Genomic DNA, 11,649 nt, shown 5'->3' with positions numbered 1-11,649 from the left:
TACAATGCTTAGATTGTAATCTCTCACATGCAGGGACTATCTCTGCCACTGATTCCACTCCACTTATGCTTGTAATTATCTTGTGTTTCCCTGAATAATCAGTGTGCATTTCACGGAGTGCGTGTCTCATGCTATATAAAGAAGAATAAAGAATAATATTGATAAGTGGGGATTGCACCTTGGATCCAGTCACGAATCCCGCATTTATCCTTTGCACTTTTACTTCAAGGGGGAAAAAAAATCAAATTAAACCTCTTTTCTTCTTAACTGCATTTTGCTGGCTCCACTTGTAGGGAGAATTCCTAACCTTTACTCTTGCACATTATGCAAATCAATACTCTGTCGGCATTTACACGTCTTATAGATTTTTTTTTCTTCTTCAGAAATGCATATATAATAAGAGAGGATTTGTGAAAATTCAAACATGAAACAAGGGAACCCAAATGTATGTCGGCTTTCATTTTCCGCAGTTTGGAAATCTAGGTGCTGCAGAGAGGATTCGAATCGGGCATTGGGTCATCAGATTTCTAGTTCATCTTTTATTTCCAAACAAGCAAAAAGTTTTTAACTCTTCTATGAAGCAACAGAGGAGCAGCGATCCTTGGCTAAATGCATGTAAAAATGAAAAATATTAAGTAGATTCTAGAAATTATATTGTATGATGTAACATTTTAAAGATGTCATCAACCCTCAGCCCTTGTTAATCTCCTGTTGGATGTAGGCCTCCCCAATCCTGGTACTGCAGTTGCAAGCTTCTCTTCTACATGTTGCTCCAGATGTCCAATTCTCACTCATCTTTTATCATCGTCTTGCTCTTTTGATAACCCTTTGAATCCTATCAAAAGAACCATCTTCGTCCAACGATGGTCCTTTGTTCTTGCGAAATGTCCCGCTCTCTGCCGTTTTATTTATTTTACCCTTGTGATGATGTCACTGATTTTTATTGGCTTTCAACCCCCTCCGTTCTTTTTCCTGTCTCTTTGGGTAATACCCAGCATTCATCTCTCTGTACTTCGAGTTGGCTGAAGCTTTTGAAGTATCTTTGCATTTAGGGTTCAGGTTTCACACCATAGGTGAGCACTGGCAGAATGCACTAGTCAGTCACTTTCCTTTTGAGGCACAGTGAAATGTTTCCTTAAAAGAGGTCTTGTTTCTTCCAAATGCACTCCATCCCATCTTCATTCTCCTATTGATTTCATTCAAAAGGTTCCCATCCATTGATACTTGTCGGCCAAGGAAGGCATTGTTTTCGACTACTTCTAGTTATAGTCTATTTATTTTGATCTTTGTAGAGTTGACACATTTGTTAAATATCACTTTGGTCTTGCGGAGATTCATATGGAGGCCCACTACTTGGGCAAGTTCTCTGAGTTTTTGCTTCTGGACGTACTGTATGGTAAAAATAACAAAGTAATCTGAAACGCGTAGGTGAGTCGTGCATTCCGTATTCATTTTGATTCCATTTCTCCCCCCCGTCCCACCTAATTCAACGTCTTGAACAATTCTTCTAACATTGCTGGGAAAAGCTTTGGTGACACGGTGTCGATCCTTATTTTTCGGTTTAACAGTTTATGCGACATGTTGCTTTATAATATCAATGTACGCTTCCTCAACACTTTGTCTTTTTAATGCATTTAAAATGGCTGCAGGCTAGACGGAATCAAATGATTTTGCATAACCTACGAATCCTAAACTGAGTAGAAGATCATATTCATTACTTCAGAAAATCCCTTCTTGCACAACTTGGATGTGGTCCATTGTGTTGCAGCCACGGTGAAATCCCACTTCTTCTGTAGACTGGGCAAAGTCCATGGTCTGTTTGGAGCCAGTTGTGGGCATCTTTGTAACTTGTCCCCATCCCAATTTTATTAATTACTAGCTGAAAGTACCCTGCCTTGCTCAAGAATTCTAAGAAACCAACCTCATCCCCCCTTCTTCTCTCACCCCCCATCCCTCATATCTCTCCCTCCCATCACTTTTCTATAATCCCTTATGATGTCCCCTATTCTTTCAGTGTCTCTCGCCTTCTCCAGCATTCTTATTTTATTCTCACGTGCCAACCAACTTCCTCTCTTTCTTCCTCTCTTTCTTCCTCTCTTTCTTCCTCTCTTTCTTTCTTTCTTTCTTTCTCTTTCTTTCTTTCTTTCTTTCTTTCTCTGCTTTCTTTCTTTCTTGCTTTCTGTGTAAACTTTATAGCTATCTGACTTTCATTATAATGTCACGTTCCAAATATATCGCCTACCAGGTACAAGACCTAGTGGCTGACTTGCTTAGAGTAATTGTAATAACTCATTGAATTAAAAATAGAAAGTCTCCAATTGTAAAATTTAGTTACGATATCTTAAGAGGTGCACAGATCCATAGCGAAAGGACAAACAACATTCCAAAATATCTAGTAGACGTGGTCCCTTATGGAACCTAACGTTCCTAGCAGCATCCCCGTTTGGGGTGATGGAGAGTATCCAAACCAAGACAGTTTGCCTTATTTTGATACATACTGTAAAGTAATTCTTCCACGTTTGGTTGTTCTAGGTCAGGGGTCTGCAACCTTTCAAGGAAGAACCATTTTATAAAAAAAATGTCTTTGTCCAAAATATTCCGAGTGCTGCAACACCCCTTTAGTTTTTTTCATTGTTTTTCTGTGCAAAACAGTTTGTCATTTAGAAATACACAATACATACATACTGTACATACATACAATACCGCCCCCACAAAGACACGCACACACTGCCCCCCGAAATATACACACACACACACACTACCCACCCCAATACACATGCACACATTACCCCACCCAAATACACACATTACCCCCACCCAAATATATAAACTTATTGCAATTTATGTATGTGTCCGTATCTCTTATTAGGGGTTAGTTTAACCTCCGGTTTGCTAGTAAAACTGAATTACTGTGTCGCGAAATGATGCATGTCTAAAAAGTGTGTCGCCAACAGGAAAAGTTTGGAAAGCTCTGTGCCAGACATTTTGACTCTTTTTAAGAAAAAAAAAAAAAACCCTATTTCTGATGATGTGGGTTAAGAGGGCAGCTGGTGTGAGAGTGACCGCCCACAATACTGACAGCTCGTTAAGCACGCCACCGATAAGCAGCAGGGATTGGAGGACTGGGAGAAATGTTTTTATCTGCTGTGTCATAAAGCTGGAGAGTCTCTTTGGAATTATCAGCTCACCCAAGGATGGTTTTATATTAAGAGCTGGGACTGTGCTGGTCCTAATGAGGAGCCTGCAATAACATCACCACGGTGATTAGATATTGGAAATCTCTGTTTATATGTAATCATTTTGGGCAAAAAGAAGAAAGAATGAGAGGGAGAGAGATAAAAAGAGACAGATACAGAGTGAAAGAGAGTAATGAATTGCGTTGGCAGACGCATTTACATTTGCATTTTGTTTAATATGCAGCATATAAAAAATATCCCTTGTGGGCACATTCACACATTTCAGACAGGTCTGCAACCCGGCCTCTCCCCATTATCTCTTAGCATCCAGTGCTTCCACTGCAGCCAGGGATTCTGGGAAATGACATGCAGATGGTCACACCGTTTGATATGTCCTTGTAGGTGACCATGGTTCTAATCCCAGTGATCTTGGGAAAGTTAATTCATCTCCCTTTGTTCCATGCACTAAAAATGATTAGACTGCAAGGTCTGCGGGGCAGGGCCGTACGTCAACAGAATTGTATGTGCAGAATGGCGTACACTGCAAAAAACTAATCACATCAAATCTTGTTATTCTAGGGGCAGTTCCACGTAGACCGCAGATCATTCAGGTTATACCTCAACTATAATTATAATTTTATAATGACATCAGTTTCATACCGGCCTACCATTTCTAGGACAAATTAGAGGCAACCAGTTAAGAGAGTTTTGGTCAAATTGAGGGTTCTATAGGCCAGGGGTTCTCGACTCCAGTCCTCGAGCTCTCCCAACAGGTCAGGTTTTAAGAGTACCCCTGCTTCAGCACAGGTGGCTCCGTCGAAGACCATACAGGTGACTCTTGAGCACAGGGGGCTCAATCTGTACTGAGCCACTGATTGAGCCACCTGTGCTGAAGTAAGGATAGTCTTAAAACTTAACCTGTTGATGGCCGTCGATGACTGGAGTTGCGCATCCATGCTATATGCAGGTTTTTGCTTTCCATCATATGAGTATTTGCTTCTTTGAATTGCCTGTACAGTGGATGGTATTGCCACTGTTATGCCTATCATGGCCTTGTTGTATGCAGAAAAGTGGCACTACCATTGTGTTGTCATATCTGGGTTCTATTATTTTATGTGAGACTGTACGATTGAAAACCCTTCAGCACCTTATTCTCATTCCGAGTTCATCATGAAATCACAGAACGAGATCTGGAGCAAACTGCAGGAAAGATGACGCGCTGCGAAGAGTTTTTTTTTGGGGGGTGGGGGGAGGAGAGGTGGGGCATTTGTAAAATTGATTAATTTGGGACTTTGTTGAATAAAGGGTAGCTTCTGTAGGAAGTTGAATAGCACGAGTGATGGGAGAAAATAAAGGTGGGTTTTAAATAGGAAAGCAAATAGCAACTATTTATAGGCTTTGGCTTGTGCAGGTGTTTTTAAGAGCCTATTATAAGCCTGAAAGGGTCTTGTGTAGAGCCTGTAATGAATGCACTTGTTATTACCCCAGTAGTAATATTACAGGCAAGGCCAACTAGTATGCCAGTCAACACCACAGATTAACCATGTCACTGCCGGAAGGACTGCAATTGTCTAAACTGTTACACAAGGTGCTCCATGCTTTGTCATTGTAACGTTACTGCAAGTACAGTGTATGCTATTTCCTGGGATGAAGGGCCTGGGTGCACAGTGGTATTGTATAATTGCTGCCTTTGCATGTAGGATCACACTAATCAGCACTGCACTTCTACTACTATATTACGTCTCATATATAATAAATGCTGAGTGAGTTTGCTAATTAGTATTGATTGAGAGATGTTTATGTCCATGCCACTGTTGGGGGGGAAAAAATCAGAAACTTTAAATTTGATTGTGGTAACTGAGATTAGAGATTAGAGCAATAGCTGTGTTTATTATTGTTTATTTTTTTAACATATTTTACCCCAGACCTGTTCATTAACTTTAGGTTCCCAAAACAGTTTGCTCCAGTTATGCTTCTTAAACTCACATCTCTTAGCATTCAGGCATTTGCGGAACCGTTCGCCAATTTAGAAATACGGGACTACAAATCTCACCGTGCTTGGGATGGTCCCGTGTCGCCTAAGGCCACGTCAGACTAACCTGATGGGCTTTGCATGGAACAACAAATTGTAATGCGGTTTTAGTGTATTGTTGCTGAAGGATTTTGCATTACATGTTAAATCATACAAACATTGGAATGTACAATTGCTACTTCTGTAATTGGTTGTAAATGTAATATGTAGCATTATTAGGTATTTATTTTCAGTTACTTTACATTCTTTACAATGAACTGATCAGTTGCTTCCAAAATGTGGTCAAGAAAATGGCGGTTTGTGGTGGAAAAAAGGTTAGTAGGCATTAAAGTAATGTTAGAGATCTAAAAGGGAAATATTCAACCATGTAACACCTTCTCTACACTTGTAATGGTTGGTTCTTGACCAATGGATTGTTCAGTGGCTTAGAGCTGTCTTAGGACATTAAATCCTTTATGCTGTGACTTTGCTTCCCCATGGCAGGTGAGCCTGTGAATCTCATTCACTTGACGGTAACGCAATCTCTGTTGTGAAGAAGCAGCTACTATTGAACTAAGGCCTTAGCCCTGCATGTCTATCACTGAAAAGGCACATGAGCAAGTATTGCAGAACACGCATTACCCGTTGCTTGTGTTAGGGGATGGAAGCCTAACTGTGTAAGGCTGCATCAGCAGTTCTAAAGTCGTAGTTATCAGGACTGAGGATTAAAGTCGTTTTTAGCGAGTCACAGGTGCGGCTATTTTTAATGGTCCACGTCATAAAGAAAACAAAAGCAGCGCACCGTGGTGGAAAAAGTAATGTCTTGAATTGGAAACAAAAAGCAATACACACACAAACAAGTATAATAAGATTGTCTCCATTATGTTCTTCCGAACTCATTGCCAACGACTGCCCTTCAACGAACTGCAGAACTTATTGTAAGAGACAGATCTTCAATAAACTGCAAAACTGATTGTATGAGACTGACCTTCAATAAACTGCAAAACTGATTGTATGAGACTGACCTTCAACAAAAGTCTCTTACAATAAGTTCTGAAGTTCGTTGAAGGGCAGTCTCTTGGGAGGAGTACTGTCATGTGTTAAATGTGAGTCTTTGGCAATGAATTCCCCCATTCGTTGAAAGACACTCTCTTGCATTGAGTTCCCCAGTTCATTGAAGGACACTCTCTTGCATTGAGTTCCCCAGTTCATTGAAGGACACTCACTTGCAATGAGTTCCCCCATTCGTTGAAGGACACTCTCTTGCAATGAGTTCCTCAGTTAATTGAAGCACACTCTCTTGCAATGAGTTCCCCAGTTCATTGAAGGATACTCTCTTGCAATGAGTTCCCCAGTTCATTGAAGGACACTCTCTTGCAATGAGTTCCCCCATTCGTTGAAGGACCCTCTCTTGCAATGAGTTCCCAAGTTCATTGAAGGACCCTCTCTTGCAATGAGTTCCCCAGTTCATTGAAGGACACTCGCTTGCAATGAGTTCCCCAGTTCATTGAAGGACGCTCCCTTGCAATGAGTTCCCCAGTTCGTTGAAGGACACGATGCGCCAAACTCCATGCGTCTCACTCTTACTCCCTCTTTTCCTCACTCACTCCCCCCTCTCTCCTCTCATTTGACCCCACCGTCCGTCAATTACCCCACTCTCACTCAATCCCTCCCACAAAATACATACTAAAAAAAAACACCCCCCATAAATACATATAACCCACCCCCTATACATAATAAAAATACACCCACCCCCAATATATAATAAAAATACACCCACCCCCAATACATAATAAAAATACACCCACCCCCAATACATAATAAAAATACACCTACTCCAATACATAATAAAAATATACCCACCCCAATACATAATAAAAATACACCCACCCCCAATACATAATAAAAATACACCCACCCCAATACATAATAAATATACACCCACCCACAATACATAATAAAAATATACCTACCCCCAATACATAATAAAAATACACCCACTCCAATACATAATAAATATACACCCACCCCCAATACATAATAAAAATACACCCACCCCAATACATAATAAATATACACCCACCCACAATACATAATAAATATACACCCACCCCCAATACATAATTAAAATATACCTACCCCCTATACATAATAAAAATACACCCACCCCCAATACATAATAAAAATACACCCACCCCCAATACATAATAAAAATACACCCACCCCCAATACATAATAAAAATACACCCACCCCAATACATAATAAAAATACACCCACCCCATATACATAATAAAAATATACCACCCCCAATACATAATAAAAATACACCCACTCCCAATACATAATAAAAATACACCCACTCCCAATACATAATAAAAATATACCCACCCCCAATACATAATAAAAATACACCCACTCCCAATACATAATAAAAATACACCCACCCCAATACATAATATATATACCCACCCCCAATACATAATAAAAATACACCCACTCCCAATACATAATAAATATACACCCACCCCCAATACATAATAAATATACACCCACCCACAATACATAATAAATATACACCCACCCCCAATACATAATAAAAATATACCTACCCCCAATACATAATAAAAATACACCCACCCCAATACATAATAAAAATACACCCACCCCCAATACATAATAAAAATATACCACCCCCAATACATAATAAAAATACACCCACTCCCAATACATAATAAAAATACACCCACCCCCAATACATAATAAAAATATACACCCACCCCAATACATAATATATATACCCACCCCCAATACATAATAAAAATACACCCACTCCCAATACATAATAAAAATATACCCACCCCAATACATAATAAAAATACACCCACCCCAAAACATAATAAAAATATACCCACCCCCAATACATAATAAAAATATACCCACCCCAATACATAATAAAAATATACCCACCCCCAATACATAATAAATATACACCCACCCCCAATACATAATAAATATACACCCACCCCAATACATAATAAAAATATACCCACCCCAATACATAATAAAAATATACCCACCCCCAATACATAATAAATATACCCACCCCCAATACATAATAAAAATATACCTACCCCCAATACATAATAAATATACACCCACCCCAATACATACTAAAAATATACCCACCCCAATACATAATAAAAATATACCCACCCCCAATACATAATAAATATACACCCACCCCAATACATAATAAATATACACCCACCCCCAATACATAATGAAAATATACCCACTCTAATACATAATAAATATACACCCACTCCAATACATAATAAATATACACCCACCCCAATACATAATAAATATACACCCACCCCCAATACATAATAAATATACCCACCCCCAATACATAATAAATATACACCCACCCCCAATACATAATAAATATACACCCACCCCCAATACATAATAAATATACACCCACCCCAATACATAATAAATATACACCCACCCCCAATACATAATGAAAATATACCCACTCTAATACATAATAAATATACACCCACTCCAATACATAATAAATATACACCCACCCCAATACATAATAAATATACACCCACCCCCAATACATAATAAATATACCCACCCCCAATACATAATAAATATACACCCACCCCCAATACATAATAAATATACACCCACCCCCAATACATAATAAATATACACCCACCCCCAATACATAATAAATATACACCCACCCCCAATACATAATAAATATACCCACCCCCAATACATAATAAAAATACACCCATCCCCAATACATAATAAATATACACCCACCCCCAATACATAATAAAAATATACCCACCCCCAATACATAATAAAAATATACCCACCCCCAATACATAATAAAAATACACCCACTCCAATACATAATAAATATACACCCACCCCCAATACATAATAAAAATACACCCACCCCAATACATAATATACACCTACCCCCAATACATAATAAAAATACACCTACCCCAATACATAATAAAAATACACCCACTCCAATACATAATAAATATACACCCACCCCCAATACATAATAAAAATACACCCACCCACAATACATAATAAAAATATACCCACCCCCAATACATAATAAATACACCCACCCCCAATACATAATAAAAATATACCCACCCCCAATACATAATAAAAATATACCCACCCCCAATACATAATAAAAATACCCACCCCCAATACATAATAAATATACACCCACCCCCAATACATAATAAAAATATACCCACCCCCAATACATAATAAATATACCCACCCCCAATACATAATAAATATACACCCACCCCCAATACATAATAAAAATATACCCACCCCCATATTTGTTTCTAACTCAAAATACAAATTTTTCAACCTCAATGCACTTTTTTTCTTTAGTTTTTCCTCTGGTATTTGTTTATAGTTCGAGAAATTAAATCCCCCTATTATAAAAGAGCTGCAGTCGGAGTGAATATTTGGGAAAACTGTGTTGAATCCATGATGGGAAGTGTGGAAATAGCACAAAGAAGACAAAATACACAGGCTATTTATAAAGAAACAAAAACATGTTTCTAAGTGATCGAGGAACTGCAACTCGGCATTGGAGACAGCTGCCCTTTAAAATGAGCAGTTAGTAGAAGGTAATATTTCTTTTATATACAGAGATGTGCATCTAATTTCACATCTTTTTTTGCACTCGGCTATTTAGACTAGAGACTGGGGGTGAAAGGCATTAGCGAGATGCAAGGAAACTAATTCACTGGCTTAATTCAGCAAGAATAAAACGTAATAATTAGCCATTTAAATGTCACTTTGTGAAAGCTCATTATTTGTCTAATGGCCTATGCTTTACATATTGAACATTTGAACATTTACCGGGAAGTAATACATTGAGAGTTACCTCTCGTTTTCAAGTATGTCCTGAGCATAGAGTTATGATGACAAATACATAGTTACATTATGTGATCAGGGTTATACATTATACTGTATGTAGCCCGGGCTGGTTTTGGGCTACCAGTATGCCCTCCTCCTGGCAGTAAGCCCTAGTAATAGCAGGCTTGCCAGGAGTAATCATGGGTTTCCCCCACTTCTATGCAGCCTCAGTGAGTCACAGAGAAGGCGGTGCAACCAGGCCTTGTATCCAATCAGGGGCACGGGGGTGGTCCTTGCTTTGCCTGTACTTAATGAGCTGCACTTCCTGATTTAGCCAGGTAGCCTCTACCTTTGAGAGAGGCCAGTCTACCCATAACAATTGTGCCGGACTCTGCCAATCTGTGGCACTAAGAAAAGAGGTTGGGGCGCTCCCTATTTGTATAGGCTTGTGATGTTGCCTGTGTGGTAGTGTGTAACCAAAGAAAGGGTAGTGTATACTTGCCCTTGTTGTTTTCTGCAGCTGGACCAGTAGAGAAGATAAAGCCCGGAATCTTCTTGTAGTTGCAGTGGAGGTGGAGGGTTGGTCAGCGCACGGGATTTTGCTCAAACGTAGAGATAAGAGGATAGGAAGATATGGAACACGGTATTAGTGTTTTAGTAATCGAACGGTACAATACAGCCAAAAGAACTTTGGAATTAAAAATGTATGAAAAATATATTTTTAAAATAGCTTAAAACTCTTTGGAATTAAAGAACCTTGGTAATTAAAAGTAAATATATGAAAAAATATATTCTAAAATAGCTTAAAAATCCTTAAATAAAATCCTTAAATAAAATTTAAATGGAATTGTGTGGTTTTTTTTGTGAACAGAAGCATTATTGCGAAACTAGTTGTTCCCTGCCGGAGCCCATTGATTGAAGGACCCAGCCAGCCTGCTGACATCCGGTAAGACCTCCTCTTCCGGTCCCGCCGTCGGACGCGACCACGGGAGCTGTACTGGTGAGAGGAATATCACCGGACGATCAGGCTGATGCTGGGCTGTTTTAAAGCTGTACCGTGAGTGTTATTTTGACTTTGTTTTCTGTACCTAATAAATTCTATTTTGCTCACTCACCGAGTTCGGCCCTTTTCTTCCTATTTGGGCCCCCGGGAGAGAAGCAACTCACGTACTGCCTCCACCAGGAGGGTGAGAAAGCTATTGTTTTTAGCAGCATTCCGTGAAGGAAAGACTGCGCATTAAACTCTGCTAACCAGCCTCATTATCCCCTTTTTACCTCAGACCAACAACAGGCTATATAAACACACCCTGTTAGTCATCCACATATAGCACGTATTCTGCTTCTGTTCACAAAAAAACCACACAATTCCATTTAAATTTTATTTAAGGATTTTATTTAAGGATTTTTAAGCTATTTTAGAATATATTTTTTCATATATTTACTTTTAATTACCAAGGTTCTTTAATTCCAAAGAGTTTTAAGCTATTTTAAAAATATATTTTTCATACATTTTTAATTCCAAAGTTCTTTTGGCT

This window comes from Ascaphus truei, chromosome 1 (genome assembly GCF_040206685.1).
Source record: "Ascaphus truei isolate aAscTru1 chromosome 1, aAscTru1.hap1, whole genome shotgun sequence".
NCBI lineage: Eukaryota > Metazoa > Chordata > Amphibia > Anura > Ascaphidae > Ascaphus > Ascaphus truei.
The sequence above is the reverse complement of the archived record's forward strand: the minus strand, read 5'-3'. Positions refer to the sequence as shown.